General features: G+C 41.2%; 1 protein-coding gene and 1 long non-coding RNA gene across 7 annotated transcripts in view; one reads left to right on the forward strand and one right to left on the reverse strand.

Moving 5' to 3' along the window:
* Nucleotides 1-15111, reverse strand: part of LOC145435095 (NACHT, LRR and PYD domains-containing protein 14-like) — a 443484-nt gene that overhangs the window by 239053 nt on the left and 189320 nt on the right. The gene's annotated exons all lie outside the window — the stretch shown is intronic.
* On the forward strand, nt 4551-5879 carry LOC145435331 (uncharacterized). The gene is made up of 2 exons (XR_013913812.1): nt 4551-4690; nt 5713-5879. It is a non-coding gene; the product is annotated as an uncharacterized LOC145435331 (long non-coding RNA).

Genomic DNA, 15111 nt, shown 5'->3' on the forward strand with positions numbered 1-15111 from the left:
ATACGGCGTGATTTTGAGCGGCCCGCAGACAGTTGACGGTCTTACATGATGATATCACCCGCGGTCAAAGTATGCCGCGATTATTCACTATGCAAGAAAGATTGCCTTTTTAAATATCCTTCCTTTTTTCATATTTCATCAGGTTTTATAACATGGACTCTCTAAAAACCCAATATGTATGAATCATTCAAACACGACATATATCCCATCCTGTACAATTAAAATGTAGATAAAACAATCGAAGTGTTGCACTTGTGAATGACCAACTAATACAGAGATGCATCTTACTAATTTTCTCATTACACAGTGTGCTGATTACAAGCACACACATAGACATTGGTCATAAACGAAATTTAGGAAGTAGTCAAATAGCATATGTCTAGTCTACACGTACTTAGTCAATTATTTAGGAACTACACTGTAAAAATTATTCTTGTAAAATTGCTTGTAACGAGCTTGCAAATCCTCGATGCAAGCTCGAGGCAGTTTGTAACTGCAAAATGCAAGCACATAACAAGCTGTCATAGGACGGTGCTTGTAAATTGTGCTTGTAAATTGTTTATATTTTGTGCAAGAAGAATTAACAAACGCAGCAGTCCGAACTCACTCAAGACTCGTGACAGACACGATGCCATGCCAGACACGATAACACACCCCGGACATGCCCAGACACGATGTCCGAGTGTCAACACAGTCCGCATACATCCCCCGACATGCCCCAGACATGTCCCAGATATGATGTGCGTTTGACAACGCAGTTCGAACCCACTCCAGACATGCCTCGGACATGATGTCCGAGGGTCAACGCAGTTCGAACGCACCCCAGACATGTCCCAGACATCCTGTTCGAGTGTCAACACAGTTCGAGCACACACCTCTGACATGATGTTTGGTTGGCAACGCAGTCCGAACCTTTCTCCAGACATGCTTCAGACATGATGTCCGAGCGTCAATACAGGCCCAACACACCCCAGACATGCCCCAGACATGTCCCAGACATGATGTTCAAGTGTCATAACGCCGCACGAACACATCCCCAACATGATGTTCGATAGCGAACACGGTCTAAACCTATTCATGTACAGCTATGATGTCTGAGTGTCAACGAAGTTCGAACACCCCCTCCCCCCCCCCCGAGATGCACTGACATGTCCCGGACATGATGCTCGAGTGTCAACCGCGGTCCGAATACACCCTGACATGATGCGTAATTGACAACGTGTTCCGAACTTATCTCCAGACATGCCTCAGACATGATGTCTGAGTGTCAATACAGGCCGAACACACCCTAGACATGCCCTAAATATGTCCCAGGCATGATGCTCAAGTGTCATCACGCAGTCCGAACACATCCCTAACATGAAGTTCGATAGACAACGCAGTCCGAACTTACTCCAGTCATGCCTCGGACATGATGTCCGAGTGTTAACACAGTTCGAACACACCCCTGACAAGCCCCTAGATATGATGTGTGAGTTGAAGCGCTGTTCAAACACACCCAGACCTCATATCTGGCGATAGGAAAATGCACAAGACACAAAATACGGTGCGATTACAATGTTGTTATTTTTCATTATCATCTTTATGTTCATTATATTTCAATATGAACTCCCGCATTCTGTTTGTACAAATATATCACTGAGCGTTTCGGTTGAGCGGTTTAGCAAAAAGCCGCGAGAACAAGACGAGGAAGGATTTGGATTTCGATTTGAAAGAATCGCAATTAATGATTTTTATCTGATTCAAGAACAATGGATATCGATTTTAGCTTAACTTTAAGATGAATATAAGTAGAAATGGACTTGAAATGTCTCATAACTTTACATTCCAATGTGTTATTTGGATCAAATGCCTACTTTTTTTCTGATTTGGACTTGGATTAGAATCTCGAATTCGGAACAGGATTTGGATTTTACAATATTATAGCTCAGGGGTTCTCAACCCGCGGCCCGCGGGCCGCATGCGGCCCGCAGACGTTTATTTTGCGGCCCGCGACATCTTTCATTATAAACGCAAGTACTACTGATACAGTCAGTATTGTTACAAATTAATTTAGATACTTAGCACTTTTATCGCACCGTCTCTGTTTCGTTTGATTACTCGTTGTTGAATGCAGTGGTTCTCAAACCGGGGCGCGCGCCCGCTAGGGCGTGAAAGCATCTGAAGGGGGGTGCGAAACTGAGGTCAACTGAAAAGAATGTTCGCGCTGGGCGCAATTTATCTCCAATGCATAGTTATTTCACTGTGTATTGTCTAGTTTCATATTTGAGAATTCTCTCATCAACAGCCATAACCTTCCATGCCATAGCGGTTTGTATTGCATTTTGTTATATGACGTTAGCGGGCTTGAAATTTTTCCCTATCAAAAAGGGGGGCGTGTCTAAAAGAGTTTGAGAACCACTACTTTAATGGGACGTTTCTTGATATATGCTCGACTTCAGATTGTTATTGTTTTGAATCGGTATTCGGCTGGACTCGGATTCAAGAGAATCCCCGCTATGTAGGCCTATAGTAGGCCTACACTTTTAAAAATTGTTTGACTCTGCCGACTACGTTACAGACGCATTGTTCAAATTTGCTTGGAATATGTCTAAACTCAATAAATCTGCTATAGAATGTGTGATAACTCAATAAATCTGCTATAGAATGTGTGATTTCAATAAAACCTTAACATTGTGGTGCGAATATTTGCTGTTTCCGGAACTTAGCAGCAAGGACAACATCACCTGACAAATTTCTAAGATACAGTCGTCCGATTTAATCATGACCAGACGAGTAACATCAATGCCAGTCGATCTTTTATCGCATGTTCTGAAACACGTTGCCGCGTAGACTACTGTAACCCAGCCTCGGTCGAATCCACCGACTTTGCGTATTATATGCAGAGGAAATGCTGGCTGGGCAAACGTGGGGAGGAGACCATCGAAAAATATCAACTTGACAAAGCTGACTTCTGTAACTATTGGTGCAGGGCCCCAGGCATGGAAGGAAATGATAAGGGATGATTGGTTTGCTCAGAAACGGCCCCGAACGCCAGACTTCTTCTCATATCACTCAGAGCTCAATGTGATAATGGCCGCTGTAACGCAAAAGTTACCGTAATTTATACTTGCTCGCTCACGCATTGAAACTGAGTTCGGTTCTCTGGTGGTAGGGTTTGAAGTTGCAAATACCGACTCGGCAACGAATGCAATGCACGCTCCATGTAATGATTTACTTGCGCCGCTAGAAGATAGGCCGACATGTTCTCACAGCAAGCAGCAGTTGCAAACTTACGAACGCTGTCCATAAATACTTTATAATGCATAAAAATGTAACAAATGCCCGTATACGACTGGTAAATACGCTACAGTAGCCTAATAGTAGCCCACTAATACATGGTAATATTATTCTGCGGCCCGCAGCATCTTTTGCTGTTAAAATGCGGCCCGTTATACAAGGAAAGTTGAGAACCCCTGTTATAGCTGATCATCTCGGCGCGAATGGCCAACCAACCAGTTTTGCGGCGGTGCACGTTTCTTTCGTGTTGGTAAATAATTGATCAATCTTTGTGATTTGATGTATTTAACGTTATTGAAATAGTCTTGGTTTCTATGGCTAACGTTCAAGCACAGTTGATGTTGAAGGTGGCCTATGGTGACCGTTCAAAAGTGTTTAGAGTAAACTCTGTATGAAGTGAAAACTGCTGTATTACACAAATTCCCTGACAATACCAACATTGAGAACTATGACAAAGATTTTGGCTGGGCTGAATTTGATTGTGAAGTTGAACTACGCAGTGGCGATATGTTGGAATTTAGTGAACAGAAAAATTCAGGTAATTTAATGTTATGGTTATTGGTTATACGCGCTATAAGATTACTGATATTTTTGTCTTGCAGAGACTTCGAAAGTGACAGATTTGCTTGGTGCTGGTGTTCGTAATTGAAATTGCACCAGTAACGTGGATGGGATTGGAGGGAATGAAGCTGATTAACAATGGTCTAGATCAGGGGTTCTCAGCCCTTTCTTGGCCGTGGCCCATTTTCCAGTTTGAAAATGTGCTGTGGCCCACCTGTTATCTAGAGTCATGATCCTGATCAATGCATGGTAATCGACAGCGCCGATATGCCTATTCCTCTAAAATATGCGCATTTTTCTATCTCTGATGATATAGACATCCCGGGACATGAAATCGCGCCAGGCCCAACAAAAATTTTCAAGTTGAGTAAATATCCTCCAACAAACGACCAACGAAATAATCTTAGGCTCATTCGAGCTCCCCAAAATGGGGGTTTGGGTGTGGTAGTTACGGCCCTGGTAAACCATAGGCTGAAACTCCTCAGTATATTATTTTCGTCCGCTGCTCCATTTGCATCTCGAAACACAATGATCAGATCCCAGCATCCGCTGTGTGATTGGGACTTTTGTTCCACTATTGTGGGGAATAATATAATCATTCTGGGCAAGCGTCGAACAATTCATTGGTGAACGGGGTACCACAGAGAAGTGGAGAAAGATTACCAATATACAAGCTGTACAATGTAAATTGAATTTCTTGTACCAAAACAACTGAAGTTGCGATGTCAGAATATTCAATCCAATGATACCATCAATTCATAAGAATTTGTGTACTTTCAGATTCTGCAGATAATTGGAAGGTCGGTATACCTGCAACGAATCCTATGGCAAATTCTTGGTTATAAACCAGGTTCGTACCAAGTACATATCGACACAGCATTACTATAAAGTTTACTTTACTGCGCTGATAATGGGCTTACAGCTAGCTATGTCAGTATAAGTCAGGGGCGGCCAACCCGCGGCCCGCGAGAAGATTTTGTGTTGCCTGCGAGGTAATTCTCGAAATTAGTTGTAACATCAGGTAAAATTGCAAGGCCAACCAAAATTTCATTAGTCTGACCGCGAAATTTGATAATGACTCAAATGATTAGTTCCGACGCATTGGCATAGTTAAGGTACAGCCACATTTATCGCAGATCTTCATAAATGGCCTTGAAGTATAATATTTCGCAGCAGATTTATTTGACTTGAAGTTTTTCTTGGCACTTTGCATGATTTATGTCACTCGATTTCTTGCATTTAGTATTGGAGCCCGCCTGAAAATTATAAATACGCGTAATTTGCAGAATCGTGTCGTTCAACATGCGACATGTGCTTGCAGCTAGATCGTCGGCAATGAAACTTCGCACAAAATGATAGAGGCATGTTCACCGAAACCTTCGATATTGCTATGTCTAAACGCTGAATTATCCTGTCCTTGCCAAATGAGCCCAGTGGTATACAAAGGCAACCCCAATATATGCAAGTAACATATTTATTGATCGAATTCATTCGTTATCTTTGAAAAAGTTTCACGCCTAGCGCAGCCAGGACATGAATGCACAGTTGCACTTAGCACACATAGTTTTCATGACATAATTGTTTAGAAATTAAAGCGTAGTAATGTAAGTATTGTTTTCAACGTTACCTAATTCGGTACGCTCCTATCGGACGACTAAAAACAGGTCATCAACATTCAAGTGGCCCGTGTAATTGTTCCTAAATCTCGTGTGTCCCTTTGGCCGAAAAGGTTTGCCACCTCTGGTATAATTGCTGTCATAGTCATCATTTTGACCTAATACATCAGCCATTATTACTCTGGTAGTATTATAGGCTATATAATTTCATTCTCTCCTTGCCTTTCAGTATACAGTTATGTGTCTCTTTTTTCAGGATAATTCAGAACCAACCCAATCATACATCTTGACACTCAAGAGACCAAGTGGACGGTGCACTTCGACGGGCTAGTGATAAATGACGTGGTAGATTTCTCATATGCTTTAGCTTTGTGTCACTGCATTGGGTATTCAATATCCAGTTCGCGCGCGGTATGAATATTACTCTACATTTCTTGTCCATCCGCATTGCAAGAATGAAAGGGCTGCGTATGCCGTCTGCAGTCGCTTTAATGGGTGATAAAAATTGATGTGCAGTTTTGAAATTCATTTGATCATTAATATACAAATTGGTAAGTTATGAAGTAGTTTTGCTTTTTGGGGTGCTAAAGTAGATTTTGCCTTAAGTGATTATGTTTTCAGCATACTTCATTACTTGACAGTTTTGATGCTGCAAAGTATAAATAGTTATGGAATAGGTTTGTACTGGACCAAATAATTTACTTTCAAAACTACATGAGTTCATGTCAAACAATTCATCTTCAGCATGCTGTCTTCAAGCTGCACTATTGTGGAATAAATTTAGTTGTAACTCTCATGAGCTTGCCTTTACACATTTTTAATATTATTGCTTCTTGCGCAGCCAAACGCAGCCAAACCATGCTAAGCGAAAGTAATTTTTGAGATCCTTAACACCCGCAAGGCGGACACCGTGCGTTTGGGTAGCGAATATAAAACATTACTAACCATATTTGTTGTGTCATATAGCATCTTAGGAACTATATCGGATGCGTATCCATTTCCCAAACTACTGACTCGAGCTCCTGCTTGAGCACCATTTGAATTTCAATCAGAACTTCAGGGCTAGATCGTTTGAAAATGCACGGCTCCGGGGCTCTGTTTGCAGCTCTAAAGCCCTTGTTGCAAATCAAACCAATAATTCCTATATTATTCGTCTCCATACTAATTGATAGACTAACTTGGTAGTTAGGGGAAGCGAGTGGCGCAGTTGGTTACACACTGCAGTGACGACATCGATGGTTGATGGTTCGAGTCTCGGCTCTGCCATGTTTCTATGTGTCGGAGGTTTAGCTGGCCTCCTCATCGCCGACCTCACTGCTTGAGCGGTGTCGTACGAAAAGCCCAGACGGAAAAAGTGAAGTCGAGCTTTCAATAATCGAGAGCAACAGAGACTGAAGTGGACGCACGGAAGAGAGAGAGTGAAAGATGGTAGAATGCGTGCGATACTGGAAGTCGTCCGCGAAGCGTACAAAAGTGAAAAAGATCAACGAACTTTACAACATTCATGTGCTGGGCACAAATGACCAAATAGGCGATAAGTGCCAAATACTGTTCAATAAACAAACAAAACAAACTTGGTAGTTCGAGGAGAGGCGGTCAGTAACGAAGTAGTCTACCTAGGCTTTTACTTAAAACGCGAGTAGGCCTTATACCTATGCACTGCATAGTGATGTGGTTTTGTTTACAGACTACTTCCACCTCCACGTAACTGATTTCAAACAAAACTACTGACTTTTGCTCTTCCACGGTCAAAAAGTAGTTTGCGATATGTTGCCATCAGTTTTATTAGTGAAATTGTCATGACAACTGAGCAAAATAGCCCTGTATCTCAACAGCAGCATGCATTTTGGAAAATTTGTGAAAAACTATTTTGTAGAATCATTAGTAGTGTTTCGCTAGGCAACGACCAAACGTACGTTACATTTGGATTGGACATTTTGCTACATAAATTTTGGCTAGTCAGGAAGCTTGCCAACTTGGTCGCAACCCCAATATTGCTCGTATAATCACTTTCTAACAGTCAAGGTCTACCCTTGAGACCTTGTCAATATACACCACTGATTTGAAGATTGGAAAGTAATTTATTTTAACTGAAATCCAAGCCAATTGAAACTACAGTTGCAACGGGGTAACAGCAGTCAACTCCCTATAGATAAATCTGTAGCTAAAGGCATTAACAATACAATCAAGTGAATCAAAAGAACGATGTCAAATTACAACCTATTCTCCATAATTCCTACCTCAAATAAAATACAAACACCTAATGAATCACATGAATAAGCAACGAACTGGAAAGAAAAACGACTATGAAGCCACGGGGCAATGTCGTCACAATGGGCAACAGTGAGCGTGATAGCTCATGTACAAAACGGACCATTTCTCGTGTTACAGACCATGCCTGACCATGATTTGGTACTTTTCGATTTAGATGTTGCTGGTTATTAGATTGTATTCACGGTGACGCACGTGTTTTTGTGAGAGTGTTTTTCTATACATTTTCAAGTTTGGTTTGGAGTGGTGTAGCAGCTGTGCCCTTTACTGCCCCCTGTTACAGTTGTAGTAGCGTTGTCTCGTGTCTTCACATTCTCCAAGTTATCTGTACATTTCGTCGTTCGGACGCGTAATAAGGTATCTGCAGAAGTTATTGTATCGTTGGTCGTCAGCTACCCTACATAATGAAGTCCTTTAAAATTAGAGCAGTGATTCTTAACCTTTACTAACGTACGGAACACTTGTGCTGATCCACAAGACTTCGCGGAGCCCCAGATATCCGAGGGGCCATAGAACGAAAAAGCTACCACAGCTGCAACACCAATGGGTTGCGGGTTCGAGTCCGACAAAGGTCGACTCCAGAACTCTTGCGCAAGTGTGGGAGGTTTAGCTAGGCTCCTCCTAGCCGTCTCGTCCGTGTATAAGTGATGTCTTATAAAGCCTAGAAGTGGGTCGTGCCATGCAACTGCGGAATAAAAATGACGATAATAATTGGTCCGGTGTACCAGGGCTTTGGAGCCGGAGCCGGAGCCCGGAGCCGGAGCCCCGGAGCCGTGCATTTTCACCGGAGCTGGAGCCGGAGCCGGAGCTCGAAATAAAATTCAGCCGGAGCCGGAGCTGGAGCCCGTTATTTGAGTAGTAGCTCCGGCTCCGACCTATTTCATAAGATGCTATTATATATGCAACAACCACATCTGCTTATTTATCATAATTGAACACTGAACAGCAGGCCTGAATTTTAATGCTGTGCACAGCAATGGCATAGAGTAAAGTGAGTTCTAGTGCAACTATGATGTTGTCGACAATTGACAACTATTCATTATGACGTCACACGCTGGCACGGCGGCATCTACATGTCGTCGTTGCTACATCGGATGTTACTGACGGCTGACAGACTCTAGATTACTATAGATAACTAACCTATGGGTAGATTAGTAATCTATATAGACCAGGGGGGGCAACCTTTTCGGCTAAAGTGACACTTGCAATTGACGAACGAGTGCGCGGTCCACAAGCCGCGCCAAGCGGGTAAAATTTTGAAAGTTTATAAATAAACTAGGTCAATAATATTATTACATGAGTATTGCGGGTCTATTGTATACCGCCCGCTAGGCTCAGTTTGCAAGGACACGACTATTCGGCGTCTGGCCACATCGATATCGAAGGTCTGCGATAATATGCGACAATCATTTTCTGCCTACATTTCACCGTCGACGATCTTTATGCGAGCGCAAACGCGAAAAGACGTTCTCCCGTAATTGAGAATACAGTTAGACTAAATTTCATTTTCAGTAGGGGGTAAGCTACCAAGCAAGAAATCGTGTGACAATTAAACATGCGAAGCGTGAAGAAATATTTTGCTACTATTTTAGTTTATTGTAATGTACGACGATTTACTGAAAATGTGACTGGACCCTGGATCTGTCAATGCGTCGGAACTGATATTTTAGTCATCAACATCCCAAGTGCCGCAGCCAAAATTGTAATTTTTGGTTGGCATTGCAAGTTTCACAATCTGACCAATTCATTTTCGATAATATAATAGGAAATTACCTCGCAGGCTACGCAAAACCCTATCGCGGGCCGCATTTGGCCTGCGGGTTGCCAACCCCTGATATAGACAGGCTCATTCGATAATTTCATAGCCGGAGCCGGAGCTGGAGCCGGAGCAGTGGTAATAATGCGGCTCCGGAGCTGGAGCCGGAGCTAATGTATGATAGAAGAAAGCTCCGGAGCCGGAGCTGGAGCAGTTTAAATTTACGGCTGCTCCAAAGCCCTGCGGTGTACATGGCCATAGTATAGTCGTCCACAACCATGAATATCACAATCAGACAAAGTAACAGATCTATCCGCATATGTAATAGGCCTACATTAGTATATATTTCTTATGCACAAAATCAACTGCGCAACACCGGATGTTACAAGAAAAAAACCGATTAAAATATTGTTTTCATACAAAACGACAACAAGAATGATGAATATTGGCTTGGTGTAAAGACCATGGCAGTCGACAAAAACCATGAATTCCTCAAAAAACAAACTCGGGGAGCCCTCAGTGTTTCATTGCACACCGCTTACGAACCACTGAATTAGAGCTCACATTACATCGCTACAGACTACTAAGTGCTTCCCTAATGATCGTATTTTTTCAGAGGGCATGGTTTGTGTGTTTATATTACTCCTAGGAAATTGATAAAGGGTGGCATTTTATCTTATGGATATGCAGGTGGGTTTTGAATTGAATCACATTAATTAATTAAAACCGTACGAGATGTTGTTCGATCCTCAATTTTTAAGCTGAATTAATGATGATAAATACTTGTCTACGTAATTTAGCTGTTATGCGTACTAAGTTCTTCGATACAGCGTCCGTTTGCAAGCATAAATGACTCTATAATCAATAATCGATTCAGAATTACAAAGGACTCTATCAATCATCTAGCGAAATGCAATGCCTTGAATCATGTCTTGTACGTCCGACATTTGACTTGACTTGACCTGAGCTCAATTGACTTGAGACTTAATTTGATTGGACTTGATTCGCGACACCTTCCGAAATCGGAGGACTTGACTAAACTCTGTTCAAAATCTACAATAACTGGTTCTAACTTGTGACACGAGGGTATTGGATATCACAACATATCTTACACATCTAACAGTGCAACGTGGTCGTGCACGCAGAATAAAATTTGCATTCTGCAGTTACAAAGTAGATATCTACTATATCCTATTGGACAATAAAAGTACAACTTGTACATTAGAGCTGTTCAAAAATAACTTTTTTTTCCCGATTCAAGCGTTTCACCTCTCAAATCGTCAGGTTGCAGTAGAAAACCTTGCTCACCAAATTTCACTCGATTCCAACCCGTAAAGGCCTCCGCAGACCCAATTAAAAATTTTAATTTATTATGGAAAATGAAAAAAAAAAATTTCCAAATTTTTCTGCCAACCCCATGAAATTGTTGAGCTGTCTTCGAAGACGTTGCAAAACAAATTTGAGTCAATTCCGACCAGTAGAAGCGGAGTTATGTGAGTTTTTCGATGATAATCCTCGGATTATCCTTGATCGGTGATAATCCGCGATATAACACGTTCTTGGTGAGGTTTGCATAGCAAGTGAATCGGTTATACACCAGGTATTTTATGTTGTGTGATATTGTTAGAATTTGCAGTGCATGCGGTATCAATCGTTCAGGCGAATTCAATAAATTATAGATATCATTAGACTGCTGACATACAAATACTAGATACCATTAGATTGATTACACACAAACGCTATATATCACCTTATAATAAGGGTCAACAACGCGATATTAAACATAGTGTTTTTCCGCTTATGACCGGAGTCGCAAGCCTTTTTCCGTAAAATAGGGGGCCATATTTACCCGATATTTTCAATTGTGAATGTCAATCAACTATGACGTCACAATTAAACAAATAAATAATGGAAACCATGTTTCGAACACTGGCCATGTTATAAACATGTTTGTTTTGAATTGATTTGCGTTTTAAATACAACCCTAGTCATATTAGTATTATGCCGCGCCGATAGAGACTTGGAATTCCAGTTGCCAGGAAGTCAAGCGTTATATACTGTTTCAAAATTTGATCGCCCTTAGGTCACAATTGCTGCTGATTGCATCCTGAGCGTTTACCCAGAAACGAGGGCAAGCGTGAACTGACCAGAACATTTTTCCACTCACTGTGATTCCGTTTTCCTCGCATCCCATCCTCAAACATTCCAACTTCTCTTTTGACAAATCGCAATTCACGAGCTCCAGATGTGTGCATTTGGATGATTTTACGACAGCCGCGAGGCCAGAATACGCGTTGGACGGCATGGTGCTATCGAATACAGTCAATCGCAGAAGCTGTTTGTTAAAAAGTATTTAATTGCAACAGAGATTTTCTGAATCGTAAATTTGGTCATTATTATTGCATTAAACTGGTAAATATCTAATCGTCGTGAACCATACCAATGTTTTTGTAGGCATTTCCGATAATACGCACATTTATTTCATTGCCCGGATAATCTGTCGACCGTATCATACTTAGCCATGTTGACTTTCGTTCACTTTATTAGTGTATGCGAAGTCTCTATAGATGGTCGACAAAGCTCATACCATTTTGTGAACAATGAATAGTAAAAATTTCTGGGACGTAATAGTTAAATTCTATATCTTTCCATACGACTGCAATATATTTCATCTGAAACAATTTATGATAGCATGGCTAGTAGTATGCACATCGTATTTCGCGCCGACACATGTATACGATATGGCACAGATTGAATCGCGAATACTTTTTATAGGTGAAGGCAACTCGACTCACATTGGAACCAAATTTTACGTTTCAGCGACGTCCCAATTGACATCAGAGTGAAAGCTCGTCGATGACAACCAAATGTATTTGCTACTTTCATCACAATAGAGCACCAATTACGTTCAGTATCTTTGGTTTTAAGTTGCAATGTGCATATGACATATTTGCAATATCCATCTGACAACAGTCGACGTGAAGTACGCGATTTGCTATTGACTTTAAATTTGCTCATGCCTATACCTATATTCAAAATCCTATTCAGTAAGATGACATCCCAGGTGCCGGGACAGTCAAGGTAACGCCATATATTTCAACTCAATCTCAAGTATAAAATTAAAATATTAAAAGTACTCAAATAGTTTCAAAAAGCACAGTTGTTAATTGGGTCACATACATTACATACGAAGACGGTGATTCCCAAACTGTGTGCGTGTCCGTCGTGTGATTTTAGAAAACCACTGCATATTATTGAATGTAATGTATTTAAACTAGCAGATCCCAGTAAAAATCGGTCTAACGTCTTCAGCTGACTGATAAATAAGCGCTTGTGACCATGCCCATGAAACCAATCATGTCATTGCCGATGAATACGGTAATGTTTCCATCATAACTGGGCGGCTATGTCTGGGTAAAATTGTTTGATTTGTTTCAAATCAACTCATAAACAAGGAATCGTGCAGCAAATCATCAGCAGATTGGCTTGAATTCTACTTGCAATTCAACAATAGTTCTCAAGATACCCTGTATGAGAAAGTAAGTGGTTAGCCGACCATATGAAAGCCATGAATCAAGGAATCGTGTCGCAGTAGAAAAATAGCTCATTGATTCACGAAACGGCCCTCCTCCGATCTCTCCTTCAACATCGTATTTCATGATATGTGCTGTCAAAATTTTATTGCCATTTGTTACCTGTGAACATGTTTTTATTCCGTCTTTATTGAACTAAAGAGCCGTAGCATACTTCTCAGAAAACGGCGAAATTTGGTTATAGTTTAGTTGAATATACGATTGCATTAACAAGCATTACCATCGCATTAGCAGGTGAATCGATCTTCAAGCTACTTTTTGTAGATGTGTCGCGAGCGTTATATTATTCTCTAGTGCGTCACAAACCGAAAAATTTGTGAGCCATTGGGTTAATAGGAGGCGATCGCTTTTACTATTCCAGGATGAATCTTCGCGTCATAATACGAAATGATCAATCTAACTACAAATAGGTGCAATTTTCGAAAATAGATTCAATTTTATTCATGCAGCATGATACAGCGGCTCCTTCACCCCACTGTCATGACAATTACACTCATAAAATAGAAGCGAGCACATTCACAGACTACTTTCTACTTGACAGAGTCCACATTGTAAGAATTAAGCAGTTTAGCCTGAAAAACGTTAGTAAGTTAGTACGTTAGAACGTAGGCAAAACCTACTTGCGTACTCCGAAAAAGTGGATCCACACTGGCCACCTCTGATTTCTACATGGATTATTATCCCATACCAGTTTATCTGCAGAGAATGTCGCAATCGTGCATTTAATATTACTATATTTTAACATAACAGCGCGACTTGAGACCGTCTTGTGTCGGTGTAAATTTGAATTCGATTGATTCATGTGCGTATTTCTATCTGCAATAACACTATGCGAACAGAAACCAGCATCACTACGTTTTCTGCTCCATACGCAAAATTAAATGTCCAGTACAAAGATATCAACATGAATGAATAAAGACATTCGAAGGCCTGAGAATAATCAGGTTATAACTACATTTGCGCTGCTGTTTAGGGATGACTCAAGACATGATTTGGCTCGAGTCAAATGTTTCAGGTGACTAGACTTGATTGGGGTCATTTTCAGCTCACGGAGCTTTCAGCTTACCTCTAAACCAGGGGTTCTCAGCCTGGGGGGCGCGGGAGGCTCTCAGGGGGGGGCGCGAGAATTGACGAAGTCAGTATAGGGGGGGGGGCGCGAGAAATTGACGAAGTCAGTATAAATTGTACGTGCCTGAACATGTGTTTCACATCCATTATGAGAAGACGATTAATGAAGATGAAATTTATTCCATATTCAAGAAAGCTTGCAAAATACAAATTCTAGCAACCGCGCTCAACGGAGTATAGTTTGATTTCAACTTCATTTGAGCAAATTTTTGAAATTCTTTGGAGATATAGAGAGCAATTCCCACGTGTAAGTCATTCATTGCTCCATAGCTTGGACAGTAGCCTAAAGCTTGTCGCGCTGGGCAGCTATTGTCAGTAGCTTGCGAACTGCAGTGCCTAAGAGAGACTTAGATGCAACATAGGTTGCCCGGTTTCGCCCTCAATTAGGCTATAAATCATCAATTAGGCTATAAATCAACACAATTTAATTAATTTCCAAAACTGATCGAATTTAGCCTGGCAGGACAGAACGACGCCTTGCTCTCTGTACTCACTCCCAGCATCAGGATTAGTCTCAGGGTGACCTACCTTTAAATTAATTAATGGATGTTCTTTTCAATGTTTTTTTGTTATTTTTAAACAAGTTTGGAGAAATTTGTCAGCAATGTAAAAGACTCAACAACTGGAATGCAGATTCAAAATTGGCGTAACATATACCTTATGTATGCTATTAGATCAGGGGTGGGCAGCCTGCGGCCGAAGAAGGGAATTTGAGCGGCCGTTGACGCCTAATTCAATTAGTATGTGTTGGCGGCGGTAATTACGAATTCGACCCCGAATTTTCGAGAAATTTTATTTAATCTTGAAATTTTCTTCGCCCTCCGCGCAATTCAACTAGACTTCATTTTTCGATTTTAATGCAGTAGCGCCCTTCTTAATCTGAGCCGGAATTGGAATTGGCAAGAAA

The sequence above is a fragment of the Botryllus schlosseri genome, chromosome 3 (assembly GCF_051294905.1).
Source record: "Botryllus schlosseri isolate E-star chromosome 3, Bs_hap1, whole genome shotgun sequence".
In the NCBI taxonomy this organism is placed as follows: domain Eukaryota; kingdom Metazoa; phylum Chordata; class Ascidiacea; order Stolidobranchia; family Styelidae; genus Botryllus; species Botryllus schlosseri.